Here is a 12,177-nt window from a genome sequence, read left to right as displayed (position 1 = left end):
CAATAAAAAATTATACTATGTTGTTTGGCTCGCATGAAAAATCATTCTTATTTTTTATAACTCTAAAGTGATTGAAGAAACATATCCAAAATCGAAAAATGTATTCTATTTTTAAGGCCATTTGGCCGTCTCAAATAGGAAATTTTAAACTCCAAATTTGGAATTTAAGTGAAAAATTAAGTGAGAAAGTGAAATTATGCTACAAGTAATTTTGGAGCTAAACTATGTCAAAAAAAATAATAGTTAGTCAACTCTGGTCGACAACTATAACAATTTGTCTTTTGAATGAGAGAAAGTGAGGAGAAGAGAGAGAATGAAAGAGAAGTTACTATTGAGAAACATTTTTTTGATGTGGAATTTATTTGAATCGGTTTGTTGAGTATCTAAGGCCTTGTTTGGTTTTTTTTTTTTTTTTTATGTGGAATTTATTTGAATCGGTTTGTTGAGTATCTAAGGCCTTGTTTGGTTTTTTTTTTTTGTCACTCAATTTTCGTCACTCATCACTCTAAAATACTATGTTTGTTTGGCACCATCACACACTTCCCATCACTCAATATTTTTCACACTATTTGTGGGTCCCATACCTGTCATCGGTGCAGTTTTTTTTTTTCTTTCAGTACCCAAACTCACCGAACCTAGTGAAAAAAAAAAAAAAAAAAAAAAAAATCCAGAATAGACCGAACAGCCAACCTAGGAGAAAAAAAAAAAAAAAAAAAAAAAAAAACGAACAACCAACCCAAAGAAGAAAGGAAAAAAAAAAGTCAAAGGTCAAAAGTTGCGGCTGGGTACTGTTTATGGGTCTTTTATGTGTGTTTAATTACAATATTGTCATTGAGTTATGAGTTATGGAAACTGAAAACAGCCAAAATATATTTTCAGTTTCCATAACTCATAACTCAAAAATCAGATAATTGAGTGATGGAAACAAAGTTATGGACTTCCCAAACAACCTTTTTGCTATGGGCCCCACCATTTTTGAGTTATGAGTTATGGAAACTGAGATATGAGTTATAGAAATTGCTAAACCAAACACCCCCTAATATTTCGAAAAATGTTTTTCCGCTCAATTAAGCTTTTTTTTTTAGAGTAATGTTATAGACACAAATTATTTTACAAACGTTGATGTGACTAACCTCTTATTGGTTTTTATCTAAACCATCATTAATATCACTTTTTTATTTACTAATAATCACTCACCCTATCAACAGTTTGAAATTTTTTTTGTATCTTTACCATTATTCTTTTTGTTAAGCACAGAATTGCATTTTTCACCAAAGGTAGCTCAAATACTCCATTGTTGCACTACTTTTCATATACAGCACAAAAAAGTTCCTATAAATTCCCCCCAAAAAAAAATCCTATAATTATTTTTTTCCTTTGCCAAAGATTTTACGACTTGTGGAACTAATACAAAATTATATAAAAATGGCCTTACCAGAGGTCTAGACAAAGTTACTTTAAAAATTCATATCACACCTCAACAAGTTTCTTTCTATTTTTTCTGGCATATCTGACTTTATATTTTAATACAAGTACAACATTTCATTTGCCAAGTCCTCTCAAGTTATGATAATACCAAATACAACTAAGTTGAACTCAGTTTTTAAGTGTTAAACTCTATCAGGACCACAAAGAGCAATTACATATTTCCATCTTTAGGATTTGGAGAATTCTAACTTGAAAATTTGGTAAATAACTAAATACACACTACTCTATCATGTTATCAAATATCAAAAGAGTATTAATCCCCTAATGTTTCCAAGAGAGACATTCAGGGTTTAGATTCTTCTCCCTCAACTTTCAAATTATCGAAAAAAAGAAAAAGAAAAAAGTTTTAGTACATTTTAAGGTTAATCACACCATACATATAATAGTTATTTGACTTATTTCATCTTCCATTAAACAGCCCACTGAAAACTTGGCTGTTCCCTCCCAGGGATGCCTCCCACTCTATGGAGTAAGTCACCAGATTAGAAAATGACACAACTATTTCCCTCATCTCTGGTCTGTCAACAGCATCTTCACTCAAGCAACACTGAGCGATTTCTGCCATCTGTGAGAACACAATTATATGATGATCATGAGGGCAACAGTCACAATACAAATTTAGGCAACTTCCTTCACAGATTGTCATAAAACAAATTTAATTATGTGACAATAAAAATATATGCCTTTATCCTCCATCTATTTAGCACATTTTTCTTACTCCTTTGGCTAAGCAAGAGAAGGAAAATAAGTTAAAGAAGTTCATAAACTTAAGTTCCAAACTCAACTTCCCTGGAGCCTTATTAATTTCTCTACCAATACATCAAGAGCTGATTCAATAATCTCACCCCATGATTTTTTATTTTTGCTATTTGTACCATATTAAGTACTAACAAAATCCATGTATGGAGGTCTTTATTGAAAGTTTTTTTAGTTATTTATTTTTATTTGTACCAGTATCAATGTTGATAGTTGTATCTAAAATCTTGCATACCTTGTATATGTGCTCAAAAGGGTAGATGCCACGAAGATTTCCATCTATGACAGCTTCCAAAGCATTCTCTGGGTGTTCATCTTGGAAAACGTTATTAATCCGGTCATGTGGTGGAAACAAAACTTAGCTTGTGCATCATTGTTGAAGTGGCTTGTCTGGCTGTGATGACATAAGTACTAATCTAGTTATGTATGCAAGACCAAGAAGCGATGGAGAATATAATATGATTATATGTATATTTCCGCATGAATCTGACATTCAAGATTTATGTTTGATTGATAGCAGTGAAAGCACTTGCATAAACATGTAATTTAACAATTATATTTGAATTAAATGGATTTGAGAATATGTAAAGTTGAGCATGTGTTTAGAAAACATTCAGTAGGTAGAATTAATTTTGCCAGGAATTTATTGGTTCAGTGAGTCAAATTTAGTCTCTTATTTGGGTTCCACTCCAACCTAGACCTAGTCACTTGCTTCAATTTTAAGTTCTATCTGTGGCAATGACTTTTTGAAACATTGAATCCTTTGAGTAAAGAAATTGTTCACTTACAACTGTAATTAGTGATTTCATCTTGTTAGTCTCCTTGCTGTCACAAATAAGTGCACGTTGCCCCGTTATCAGTTCTGCTAGAACAACTCCAAATGCGAATACATCAGTTTTGGGGGTCACCTGGAGCTCCTTCACAGCTCTTCAATTAAGTTAAGAATGTCAGAAAAAATTACTTTATTTGAGTGTAAATAAGAAAAGATTATACTGACAATGAAGAGAGAATTAACCTAATTCCCCTATAATCTACTTATGGTTGTACTACTAAAATAACAGCTTAGAACTTACTCAGGAGGAAGGTAGCCTGGTGTTCCAACTAGACGTGTTGCTAGGAAATCTTCTTCATTTGTTCTTCCAACAAGTTTTTCCAATCCAAAATCTGCTACCTATAACATATGCTAAATGAGCTTAATTTGAGATAAAAACTACTTATATTTCTTTTATAGAGACACTGCATATTCTTTTTCTTTTTTTTGGGTTAGGTAGCTAGATATGGGGGAGGGGGAGGTAGGGTTTGAATCAAAGACACAAGGCAACATAAATGATATGACAACATTTCCACTGGACTATCACCTGAACCCCGCTGCATATTCATTTTTTTGGAGAAATTTTACTGGAGTTCAGTAAACTGTTAGAAAAATATCTTTATTTTTCATTCAGGAACAGAGTTATGCTTGGAAATTTGTATTGAAGTTCTATGGTACTGGGCAGTGGCAGATCCCAAAATGTGACAGACATGATTTCTAAAGAGAGATATTGTAAAATCAAGCATGGCTAGAAGAATTTATTCATACAAACATGGCTATATTAAAGAGATTGGAAGTACCTTTGCTCCGAGTCCCTCATCAAGGAGAATGTTACTTGTCTTTATATCTCGGTGCACATACCTTGATATTGTGTGGTCATGAATGTATTCAATACCCTTTGCAGCATCCAGTGCAATCTGTGTTCTTGCAGTCCAAGAGAGAGGCTGATGACCTGATTCAATACTCATTGTTGTAAATCTTGCTCATCCTCTGTAAACCAAGATTGCTAGCATACATTTAAGGCATTTAAGCTCAACAACTAATTCATTGTTGCCCTATGACACTGTACGAGTGGGAGGCCCATAGAGTTTCTTTGGATAAACTTGCATATTCCAAACAGCCTGTGGTGATTGAATAAGGGATATAGTTTTCTGCTGCAGCTGATTCCAAGAAAATGGGGTAGAGGATTTCATAAATTTTTTAGTTTAGATTCATTTGACTTTTTCTTTAAATAAACAGAAGAAAGTAAATTCAATCGATCCCTTAACTGAAGTATAATCTGAAGTTCTGAACTCTTTTTAAGTATTGAAATCTTCCATACTGGACTAGAGTACTAGTTGACCTTTCCCTATACAAATTCATAATTTACATCACGGTATCACTTAGACACATGGTTACATCCTAACGCTTTTACTAGGACTTGAACTCATTTACGCTCTTCAAGTAATTTGCTATGGTCACCAGTTACAATGAATGCACAGGGATTTTTTAATTAGAACAACAAAGAGCGTTATGATCTTGTACCTACTTGAGAGGGCATAATGACCTATGTCAGCCCGACATAAAGATGCTGTTTTTGGATGTGTGAAGCCTACAAGGACGGTCTATCACTGCATATATGATACCTTTCATATCTTATATGTTTCGTCTAATTGAACCACACCAGAACTGTTCTTGGCAAACTAAGAGTTATGACTTGTGTCCTGATGACATGAATACCTTTTAGTATTGGATCATGCAGATGAGCATTCAGTGATCCATTCTGAAAATACTCATAGACCAAGTAGAGGTCATCCTCTCCACCGGCATACCCCAGGAGCTCCACCTATACCAAAGATTTTGTTGAAGTGGGCCGTGTGGCTTGAATTGCCACAAGCCCACGTCGGTCCTTAGTTGCCAAATCCTATTTGTAATAGGAAACCTTTTTTTTCTTTTTGTCTCTACCGACTTTAACATATACATATATATATATTGTATTAAGTGCAAGTAGGTGCAGCCGTGAGATTAAAAGAGAGAAATCCTAATTAACCTAGTGAGCAAGCCGCATGAGAGAAAATAGAGAAAAGAGAGGCAGTCAGCTTCTATTCTTATTTTTTTATGTGAGAGAGTGCTAGGGTGTAATTGGGATTTGGGTTTCTTGAGAGTGTTCTTGTGCACTATTGTATTCTCCCTGATAATAGTGAAATCCCTGCAACTCCGTGGACGTAGGCAAATTGCCGAACCACGTAAATATTGTCTTGTGCGTGTGATTATTTTTCTTTGGCGTGTGTTTTCTCTATTTATTTTGTTTCTCACAGGTTGGGATTTTTGGTTAAATTCCCTACAACTGGTATCAGAGCCTAGGGTTAGGTTTGAGTGGGAGCAATGGCAGAGGAAGCAGGAAAGACGTCTGGAATAGAAAAGTTTGATGGCATAGACTTCGCGTATTGGAGGATGCAGATTGAGGATTACCTTTATGGGAGGAAATTGCATCAACCGCTTCTAGGGGAAAAACCTGAGGCTATGAAGGCTGAGGAATGGGCTCTTCTTGACAGACAGGTACTAGGAGTTATCAGGTTAACTCTGTCTAGGTCTGTTGCACACAATGTTGTAAAGGAGAAGACCACAGCAGATCTGATGAAAGCTTTGTCTGGTATGTATGAAAAGCCGTCAGCAAACAATAAGGTGCACTTGATGAAGAAACTGTTCAATCTGAAGATGGCAGAGAATGCATCAGTAGCACAACATCTGAATGAATTTAATACTATCACAAATCAATTGTCGTCTGTAGAAATTGATTTTGATGATGAGATTCGTGCTCTGATCATCTTGGCTTCTTTGCCAAACAGTTGGGAGGCAATGAGGATGACAGTAAGCAATTCTACAGGAAAGGAAAAACTCAAGTACAATGATATACGAGATTTAATTCTGGCTGAGGAGATTCGCAGAAGAGATGCAGGTGAAACCTCAGGATCTGGTTCTGCCCTAAACCTTGAGACAAGAGGCAGAGGTAATAACAGAAATTCAAATCGGGGCAGATCAAAATCCAGAAATTCTAATCAGAACAGAAGTAAATCTAGATCAGGCCAACAGGTACAATGCTGGAATTGTGGGAAAACAGGTCACTTTAGGAATCAATGCAAAAGTCCTAAGAAGAAGAATGAAGATGATTCTGCTAATGCTGTAACAGAAGAGGTACAGGATGCATTACTTCTTGCAGTAGACAGTCCACTTGATGATTGGGTTTTGGATTCAGGAGCTTCGTTTCATACCACTCCACACCGAGAAATCATACAGAATTATGTTGCAGGTGATTTTGGTAAGGTGTATTTGGCTGATGGTTCAGCCTTGGATGTTGTGGGTATGGGAGATGTTCGAATATTGTTGCCCAATGGGTCTGTTTGGTTACTGGAGAAGATTCGACATATTCCTGACCTGAGGAGGAATCTGATTTCTGTTGAACAACTTGATGATGAAGGACATGCAATACTATTTGTTGGTGGTACTTGGAAGGTTACAAAGGGAGCTAGGGTATTGGCTCGTGGAAAGAAAACTGGTACTCTGTACATGACCTCAAGTCCAAGAGACACAATTGCAGTTGCTGATGCAAGTACTAATACAAGCCTATGGCACCAAAGACTTGGTCACATGAGTGAGAAAGGGATGAAGATGCTGCTGTCAAAAGGAAAATTACCAGAATTAAAGTCCATTGATTTTGACATGTGTGAAAGTTGCATCTTAGGAAAGCAGAAAAAGGTGAGCTTCTTGAAAACTGGCAGGACACCGAAGGCTGAAAAATTGGAGTTAGTACACACTGATTTGTGGGGGCCTTCTCCGGTTGCATCCCTTGGAGGTTCAAGGTACTACATCACTTTCATTGATGACTCAAGTAGAAAGGTATGGGTTTATTTTCTGAAAAATAAATCAGATGTATTTGAAACCTTTAAGAAGTGGAAGGCCATGGTTGAGACAGAAACAGGTTTAAAAGTAAAATGTTTGAGGTCAGATAATGGAGGAGAGTACATAGATGGAGGGTTCAGTGAGTATTGTGTTGCACAGGGAATTAGGATGGAGAAGACCATTCCTGGGACACCATAGCAGAATGGTGTGGCTGAGCGCATGAATAGAACTTTCAATGAGCGTGCTAGGAGTATGAGGTTGCATGCTGGACTACCAAAAACTTTTTGGGCTGATGCTGTTAGCACTGCAGCTTACCTGATAAACCGAGGACCTTCAGTTCCCATGGAGTTCAGACTTCCTGAGGAGGTTTGGAGCGGTAAAGAGGTAAAGTTTTCACACTTAAAAGTTTTTGGTTGTGTTTCCTATGTTCATATTGATTCTGATGCTCGTAGTAAACTTGATGCAAAGTCTAAAATATGTTTTTTCATTGGCTATGGTGATGAGAAATTTGGCTATAGGTTTTGGGATGAACAAAACAGGAAAATCATCAGAAGTAGAAATGTGATATTTAATGAACAGGTTATGTACAAGGACAGGTCAACTGTAGTGTCAGATGTTACAGAGATAGATCAAAAGAAATCTGAGTTTGTCAACTTAGATGAATTGACTGAAGGTACTGTCCAGAAAAGGGGTGAAGAAGATAAGGAGAATGTAAATTCACAGGTAGATCTGAGTACACCTGTAGCTGAAGTCCGCAGATCTTCCAGAAACATTAGACCTCCACAACGTTATTCACCCACTTTAAATTATCTCCTGTTGACTGATGGTGGTGAGCCAGAATGTTATGATGAAGCCTTGCAAGATGAGAATTCAAGCAAGTGGGAGATAGCCATGAAGGATGAGATGGATTCCTTGTTGGGGAATCAAACATGGGAACTGACTGAATTGCCAGTAGGAAAGAAGGCTTTGCACAACAAGTGGGTATACAGAATAAAGAATGAGCATGATGGTAGCAAACGTTACAAGGCCAGATTAGTTGTTAAAGGGTTCCAGCAGAAGGAAGGCATTGACTACACAGAGATATTTTCTCCAGTTGTGAAGATGTCAACAATCAGACTAGTACTGGGAATGGTGGCTGCAGAAAACTTACATCTTGAGCAGTTAGATGTGAAGACAGCATTCCTTCATGGTGACTTGGAGGAAGACCTTTACATGATTCAGCCAGAAGGGTTCATTGCTCAAGGACAAGAGAATTTAGTTTGCAAACTGAGAAAGAGCTTGTATGGCCTAAAACAAGCTCCTAGACAGTGGTACAAGAAATTTGACAGTTTTATGCATAGAATTGGGTTCAAGAGATGTGAAGCTGATCACTGTTGCTATGTTAAATCTTTTGACAATTCTTACATCATATTACTGTTATATGTGGATGATATGCTTATTGCAGGGTCTAGCATTGAGGAGATTAATAATTTGAAGAAGCAATTGTCCAAACAATTTGCAATGAAGGATTTGGGAGCTGCAAAGCAAATCCTTGATATGAGAATCATTAGAGACAAGGCTAATGGTACATTGAAACTTTCACAGTCAGAGTATGTGAAGAAAGTTCTCAGCAGGTTCAACATGAATGAAGCTAAACCAGTGAGCACACCCTTGGGTAGTCATTTCAAACTAAGCAAAGAACAATCACCGAAGACAGAAGAAGAAAGGGACCACATGAGCAAGGTGCCCTATGCCTCAGCTATTGGCAGCTTGATGTATGCTATGGTGTGTACAAGGCCAGACATTGCACATGCAGTGGGAGTTGTGAGCAGATTCATGAGTAGGCCTGGAAAGCAGCATTGGGAGGCAGTCAAGTGGATTCTGAGATATCTGAAGGGTTCATCAGATACATGTCTTTGCTTCACAGGTGCAAGTTTGAAACTGCAGGGTTATGTAGATGCTGATTTTGCTGGTGATATTGATAGTAGAAAGAGTACTACTGGGTTTGTTTTTACTCTGGGTGGTACAGCTATATCATGGGCTTCAAATCTACAGAAGATTGTTACTTTGTCTACTACAGAAGCTGAGTATGTTGCAGCAACTGAAGCTGGAAAAGAGATGATTTGGCTACATGGTTTCTTAGATGAATTGGGTAAGAAGCAAAAGATGGGCATTCTACACAGTGACAGTCAGAGTGCAATCTTTCTTGCCAAAAATTCGGCTTTTCATTCAAAGTCGAAGCACATACAGACAAAATACCACTTTATCCGTTATCTTGTTGAAGATAAGCTGGTAATGCTTGAGAAAATTTGTGGATCTAAGAACCCGGCAGACATGTTGACTAAGGGTGTCACTATTGAGAAGTTGAAGCTGTGCGCAGCTTCAATTGGTCTTCTAGCTTGAGGACAGGAGGATGAGTTGCAGGGATGAGGGATTGTGTTATGGAGAATTGTGGCTGATGTTTGCAGCTTGTGAGCCCTTAAGGGCTAAGGTGGAGCTGATGGAGGAGTTTGCTCATGTAGCTTGATCAATTCAAGCCAAGGTGGAGATTTGTTGAAGTGGGCCGTGTGGCTTGAATTGCCACAAGCCCACGTCGGTCCTTAGTTGCCAAATCCTATTTGTAATAGGAAACCTTTTTTTTCTTTTTGTCTCTACCGACTTTAACATATACATATATATATATATTGTATTAAGTGCAAGTAGGTGCAGCCGTGAGATTAAAAGAGAGAAATCCTAATTAACCTAGTGAGCAAGCCGCATGAGAGAAAATAGAGAAAAGAGAGGCAGTCAGCTTCTATTCTTATTTTTTTATGTGAGAGAGTGCTAGGGTGTAATTGGGATTTGGGTTTCTTGAGAGTGTTCTTGTGCACTATTGTATTCTCCCTGATAATAGTGAAATCCCTGCAACTCCGTGGACGTAGGCAAATTGCCGAACCACGTAAATATTGTCTTGTGCGTGTGATTATTTTTCTTTGGCGTGTGTTTTCTCTATTTATTTTGTTTCTCACAGGTTGGGATTTTTGGTTAAATTCCCTACAGATTTTACTAGTGATTATACTAAAACCTTTCTTCCACATCATGCTAGGAGTCGATCATAGTTACTCACCACATTTATGTGATGGAACTTGCATAAGACCTTTAGCTCTGCAAAGAACTCTTTGGATTTATTAGATCTCATCTTTTTTATTGCAACCTCCTGAAAGTTAAAGAGGCTGTCATCTTTTAGAAGTTCAATTAGCATAGAATACATATAGCAGTAAGTATGTTAAAGGAGAAAGAAAAGAAAACTGGCCGTGAACCTGCCATACTTTCCCTCCTAGTATTCCAAAGTATACACTCCCATATCCTCCCTCTCCAATTTTCCTACTTTCATTGAAAAAACTTGTAGCCTCTTCAATCTCCTCAGGACTAAATAATACTGGTCTTTCGGAATCTGCAAAATGCAAATATATTATGAGTGCCTCTCTTCTGGTCCAAAGGGAGAAAAATCATAATAGCAATCTATTAATTAGTATATATTCCCACTACAACATCCCCCCTCCCCTCCCGCCCCCCCCCCCCCCCCCCCCCCCCCACACACACACACACCCCTCGCCCCCCAAAAAACAAAAGTATTAAATAGTAATTTGACTAATTTCTTTTCCCCATTCCTCTCTCTTGTTTCTGTTGAAGCTTTTTCATGTTTTGGATTCAGTTGAGTTTATCTGACCTTCCATGTTGTCCGTGTCCTGGTACTGATTCTGCACTAAAAAGGTTCAGTAGGCACTCATGCTTCTGGCTACAGCTCTTGGATCTTCCACCCTCTGTTTGGATCTTTTTCTCCTGAGAACGACAAGAATCAATATGCTCACTGAAAGCAATGTCACAGCCAATGATATACCAATGGCTATGATTACAACTGTCCATTTGTGTCTTCCTTCTGGTCGCAAACAGCAAAAACAATGCACATTAACTCATATATTAGCTTTTCATTGAATCTGAAATGCCTGCATATGCAATGATACAAATAAAGTTTTCTTAATCATTTGTACATGTATATGTATATTCTTTATATCAAAAGTCAGCACTACTAAGGAGTGGCCTAGCTGTTCATTGGACTTAAATGAACAATAGTTTTTGGCATCACACAAATTATGAGAATAAATTTAGGATTAACCATGAAAGATAGATTACAAAAGCAAGGTGAAACAGGTGATTGAAGTAGTTTTTATACAACATATAAGAAGTATCAAATGTTACTCCCTCCGTCCTACTTTATTTGTCTTCTATTCCATTTTGGGATGTTTCAAAATATTGTCCTATATCTAAAAATAAAAGTTATTAGTTTACTAATATTCCTATTATACCCATAAGCCTCATTAAGAATAATTCTTTTTAAAAAAAAACTGATAAATTTAGTTAAGGATAGTTTTGTAAACTTATACATTTTTATAAGACAAACAAGATAATAAATGATATCCCCTTAAAATGTTTGACTTTTCAAACAGGACAAAAAAAGTAGAACGGAGGGAGTATTTATTTTTAGGGGAGAAAAAAACTGCAAAGATGAAAAGGCAGTACATTCACATCTTTAACACACACAGACTTTCACATACATAAAAATCAAAAAAAGTTTTATGAGAAGCTCACCTTTCTTTGGGTTATTCTCCATAGGTACAAACAACACCCAACCCAGGCCGATATTCGATGGGTTTAGAACCATTTCTTGATTCAAGCTCTGAATTCCAGTCACATCAGAAGATAGTAAAGAAGCAATATGTATCCTTGTCCTGAACCGTGTATGTTACCACAGTTTGAGACTGACTCTCAATGCACCCACATGGAAGACTAATAGATAAGTTATTTTTTGGGTCTAAATATGAATAATTGGCTTTACCCTTCCAAGCTTGACCACTATATATTTCAATTGAGACTTTATCAAATGTATCACCATGTTGTACAGGGTAGGATGTGTTATAGAAATAAGCAGTAGTATTGTCATCAAGATCCATGTAAGAACATGGGACACTGATGAGGTAATCTTGAATATTGTTGCCATACATTATAGGCTTCATTTGGGATACATTGACAGAGTAAAAAGAGGCAACTTTTTCTTTTGGGACAGTGTTGCTGATGTGGTATAGTGAGGCATTACATGACTTGATTAGTGTATTACATCTAAAAGGGGATATAAGAGTAGATGTGATTGGTAATTTAGCTGCAAGAATTCTAGCAAATAGAGTTGCAAGTAGAAGGAGATGAATAAGGAGACCAAGGGAAGCCAT

The 12,177-nt window shown here is 37.0% G+C and overlaps 1 pseudogene; it reads right to left on the bottom strand.

Annotated features, from left to right (window-relative positions):
• Positions 1-1,711: 1,711 nt before the first annotated feature.
• Positions 1,712-12,177, bottom strand: LOC126719807 (lysM domain receptor-like kinase 3; annotated as a pseudogene).

Source organism: Quercus robur, chromosome 3 (genome assembly GCF_932294415.1).
Source record: "Quercus robur chromosome 3, dhQueRobu3.1, whole genome shotgun sequence".
Classification (NCBI taxonomy): Eukaryota; Viridiplantae; Streptophyta; class Magnoliopsida; order Fagales; family Fagaceae; genus Quercus; species Quercus robur.
This window is presented reverse-complemented; position numbering and strand designations above follow the sequence as displayed.